This window comes from Galeopterus variegatus, unplaced genomic scaffold (genome assembly GCF_000696425.1).
Source record: "Galeopterus variegatus unplaced genomic scaffold, G_variegatus-3.0.2 Scaffold1072, whole genome shotgun sequence".
Taxonomy (NCBI): domain Eukaryota; kingdom Metazoa; phylum Chordata; class Mammalia; order Dermoptera; family Cynocephalidae; genus Galeopterus; species Galeopterus variegatus.
Window position 1 is genome coordinate 77720 of NW_007727183.1, and position 5413 is coordinate 83132.

The following is a 5413-nucleotide window of genomic DNA, read 5'->3' on the forward strand; positions in this document are numbered from 1 at the left end:
ACTTCAGTCAATAATTCTGTTGTCTCAGGCTGAGCTGGATTTCCTTGAAGCTCTCTACTGTAGAACCTGGCCAAAACTCTCCCAAGATTAAGTATTTTCTCAAGTCTCTTTTCCTGATTCCAGTCAACTGGAAATGTTATGAAAATAATTCTATCATCAAGTCCCACTTACTCTTGCTCTCAAATGCAAACCACTAAAAGAATTAAAAACAAAGTCGAAGTGAACACAGGACACAAAAGGAGGAAGAGGCCATCTGCACAGGTTGTTAAGAAAGCTTAGGTTTGACTCAAAGATGTTTGATTGTTTGAATCAGTTCCGTGTCTATCACAGAATCAGCAAATGTCAGAACGTGAAAGCACTGACCTTCAGGACTGCTTTGTGTTCTCTAATTTGACATAGAAACAAAACTAAGGCTCAGAAGATTTTAAAATCATGTGTCAAAGTTGGAAAAGTGGTAGTAGGATTAGAATACAGCTTTTAAATATTCATATCAAATTCAATGATTTTTTAGAAGTTTAAAAAAGACATGTTAAACTGAGAAATACTTTAGATTTAAATTCTGCGTGAGAGAAAATATTTGCCAACCATACATCCAACAGAGGATTAATATCCAGAATATACAAGGAATTCAAGCAACATAACTGTTAAAAAACAAGTAACCCAATTAAAAAATGGGCAAAGGAGCTGAATAGACATTTCTCAAGGGAAGATTTACAAATGGTCAACAGACACATGAAAAACTGCTCAGCATCAGCAAGTATCAGGGAAATGCAAATCAAAACCACTTTGATACATCATCTCACATCAGTTAGACTGGTTGTTATCAAAAAGACAGAGAATAACAAATGCTGGTGAGAATTTGGAGAAAGGCGAACCCTCCTACACTGTTGGTAGGACTGTAAATTAGTGCAGCCATTAAGGAAAACAGTATGGAGGTTCCTCAACAACTACAGATAGAACTGCCATACGATCCAGCAATCCCACTGTTGGGTGTATACCCAACAGGAATGGAAATCACCATGTAGGAGGGATGCGTGCACTCCCATGTTTATTGCAACTCTATTTACAGTAGCCAAGAGTTGGAACCAGCCTAAATGTCCATCAGTGGATGACTGGATAAGGAAAGTGTGGCATATAGACTCAATGGAATACTACTCTGCCATGAAAAAGAATGAAATTCTGCCATTCACAGCAACATGGATGAACTTAGAGAAAATTATGTTAAATGCAATAAGCCAGGCACAAAAAGAGAAATACCACATGTCCTCACTCATAAGTGGGAGCTAAAAAAAAAAATTAAATTAAAATTAAAAAAGAAATAAAAATTAAGTTAAAAAAAAGGAAAGATAAAACAATCACAACAATACACTGAACTTTCTTTAAAAAGGAGAAAATAGAACTGAGGTTACCACAGGTAGGAAAGGGGAAGGGGAGGGGGAGTTTAATGAGAAATTGGTAAAAAGGGCCACAAAAAATGATTACATAGTATATTATTGACTATGCTAATTATCCTGATTTGAGCATCACATATTGCACACAGGTATTGATATTCAATGTGGTACCCCACAGATATGCACAATCAATTATGTTTAAATAAAAAAAAATTTTTTTATTTAAAAATATTAGCTGTAGAAAGGAGTGAAGTGCTGATACCTGCTACAACTCAGATGAACCTTGAAAACACCATGCTAAGTGAAATAAGTTAGACATAGAAGGACAACTATTGTCTGATTCCAGTTATAAAAACTACCCAGAACAGGCAAATTGATAGAGACGGGAAGTAGAATAGAGGTCAGCAGGGGCTGAGGCGATAGGGGAGTGGAGAGTTATTGTTTAATGGATACAGATTTTCCATTTGGGATGATAAAAAAGTTCTGAAAAGGGATGATGATGATGATTGCACCCCATTGTGAATGTTCTTAATGCCACTGAAAGGTACTTAATGCCACTAAAATGGTTAGAAAGGTGAATTTTATGTTATACATATTTTACCGCAATAAAGAATAAAATTTAAAAAATTTTTTTAAAAAGGGAATTAGTAAAGCTATAAAATTTGCCCAAGGTCACACAGATGTAAGAAGCAGAGCTAGAATTTCGATCTTGGTCTGACTCTAAGCCTGACCTTAACCTCCAGGCAACACTGCCTCCCACAGTCCTCAGATACTTCATCCTCACTGTGCAGCTCTAGCCGGACAAGCCCGAGCCCTTGTCAAGCCTTTTGCTCAAACTTAGAGAACACTGCACCAAAATTCAGTGACTCTTGTTCCAGTGCTCATTAAGTGCATGGTAATTAATGCTACTGGCAAACAAGAGTAGTTTATTTATTCATTAACTTCTCTGAATCTAGAATCTACAATTCTATAAAAGTACGTAAACGCTTTTCAAAGGATTTTGTTCAAAGGATAAGCAGGCTGGTGGATTTTTCCTGGGAGAACGGATCAGCATAAATCTAAATATCATCTTGAAGACTTCACTTGAGTGTACCATAAGAATTCAAAGCCTTGGCAATTTCAGTTGATCAGCTCCAAGCCCAACTGCTCCATCCCATACCTGGCAAAACAGAGAAATAACAAACAAAAAATTCTGCTAAGTATTTTTTTTTTCCAAATAGTATCAGTAACATATGGGGCATGTGTAGGTTTTGTTTGTTTATTAACGTGTAACTGGCATACAATAAACTGCACATATTTAAACATTAGTTTTGACATACATACAAATGTGAAACTGTCACCACAATCAAAATAGGGAAATAGACATCACCCCAAAAGTTTCCTCATGCTCCTTTGTAATCCCTCCCTCCCGTCCTTTTCTGCCCATCTCTATCGCCAGGCAGCCACTACAGATTAGTTTACATTTTCTAGAATTTCATAAAAATGAAATCTTACAATATGTGCTCCTGTTGGTCTGGTTCCTTGCACTCAACACAATCCATGTTGTGAATATCCGCAGATCATTCATTTTTATTGCTGAGTAGTATTCCACTGTATGGATGTACCACAATGGTGGTATTCACCTGTCGATGGACATTTTCGTTTCCAGTTTTGGGCAGTCACAAATAAAGCTGACGTGAATATTAAAAAGAAAGATTTAAATTCTGCAGGCTAGTTTTCATATTCTGGAATAGTCTACTTTTGTAGACACAATGGTGCTGGTGTTTCATCAGCTTTGCTATGTCATAAGAGTGTGTTCTTATTAGAAAATGTGGACTTTGGCAAACTTTAAAAGGTATCTCATGTTACTGCATGTTCTGATGAGATTATGAAAATTTGGGGCAACTGTAGTTTCCAAGTAGAAAAAAAGTGTTACCAATAATTTTGAAAGACAGAAGCTAAAATCTGATAGGATGAGATAGCTCTCTTTCTATGCCCTGGAATTCCTCTTCAGGGAATGTCTGGTGGACAGTAATATAGACCAGGAAATGCTTGACATCTCCAGATAGCAGATTTTTAAAGGAGGTTGGAGTTTAGATGACTTGGAAATAGCCCCTGTAGTCAAACAGAACTCAGCATCACACCCTCACACAGAGGCAGGGGAGGGAGACAGATAGAAAAGACGATGTTTTTGCTTTCCTTGGAAGGGACAGTGAAGCTCACTGAATGACTTTTTTCTAAACTTTGTAATACTATTCCTCTATCTGTTTCACCCTCTCTTGACACCCAGCCTGAAATCTGGTGGCTTGTGGCATTATTTCTGCACATTTCACAGGTCTCAGAATCCAGGAAGCTGCTGAATATAGCTTTGTCTGCATTTGAGAAAAATTTCTAGTAGCAAAAACACCCCTGGTACTGTTTTCAAAATGCCAACTAAATGTTATAGAACTACCAGTAAAGTCTCAAAGTCTCTTTCTTCCTGATAGGTTTATTTGGTACCTTCCTTTTCCCAAACCAAAGAATGATAAAAGGCAGTTAAACCTTGTTTTATTGTTATTATTCTTAGTTTTAAATCTTACAACATTTTTAAGATAAATCCTGTGAGTTTTGTTTTGCACTTTAGTACTTACGATTATCAAACGGCCCATTTTTGTCCTAATTGTGTGATTTCAGATACACATCAGTCCCTGTGACTAATTGCAGTTGGAGTCACAAGAAAACAAGCAGCTACGAGACTCATTTTGTCATTTTTTCTCATTTGTGTCTCATTATTTATTACCTGTGCTCCCAAATCACATGCAGATAAATACATGTGACATATACCAGCATAAGCTGAGCATATCACCAGTTTTTACTTTTCCCATCATTTAGTCTGGACAAAATGTTGAGTCATTTTTATATATTTATCACACCCTTTTAAAAGCTTTTACAACTCCTAATTATTTCAGGATTATGATGAATACAAAATCAATTACAGGAAGAAGTGGTAATCACTGTAACTAAATTGAGGCTAATCTAGACTTTGTGGAGAGAAAAAATGGATCTCTGTGGAATGTGCTAAAGCACATTTATTTTATGAGGTCTACATAAGCATTTTGCAAAAGAATCTGTAATCTACATAAATTATCAAATTGTGTTGCATAATATTTTAAAAACTCATTTTAGAATAAATTGGAATATGAGAAGATTTACAAAACAACTGGGATAATTTTATTCAAATTATAATTTAATTTTTGCCCCCAATGCATTCATTTTGCTGGCTATGACTTGACTATATTTCAAAATTCTTACAGATTTAGCGTCCATTTTCAAAAAATAAAGCTTTCAGTGTGTTTCCATAATAATGCTGGGAAAAAAGCCACATAATCCCTTATCCAACATAAAGGATTGGCTTAAGAATTATGGTCGTACACACGATGTACAACTGTATGTGGCCATTTATGGTGATGGCACAGAAGAGAAATTCACAAACAAATCCTCTTGTCATGCTCATGTTATTTCCCTCTATCAAAATTCCTTTCCCACCCTCCTAACATGTGGCTTCATATTTCATTTAGAACTGTTTTCCTTTTCCAACATAGATATAGTTTTACATTTTTAAAATAAAAGACAAAAATAACACATACTCAGTGTTAACAAAATTGATAAAATGCAAGCACGAAAATGAAATCACCCATCATCCAACCACTCAGAATTTTTAAATTAGCTTCATGGGTGTCGTGTCTTCTGCCGTTGTCAGTATGTATGCAGAAACAGATTAGTTTACACCTATGGAATTGTATGCCTAGTTTTGTAACCTGATTTTTATTTTGCTCAGACTGTGGATCTCTGTTCATATCAATGAATACAGACAATAGTTGGCTGGCTCAGCAGAAAAAGCTGGGTCTCCCGCTAGGGGAGGGAGGGTGGGGGGACAACAGCATTTGGGGGAGGGGCAGCAACAGCAGATTCCCACCCTAAACACCAGGAGAGGCTCAGGTGCCAGTGGGGCTGAATACAAGGGAAACCTCTGCAGTCTTTAAAAGGAGCAGCTAGATCCCTCG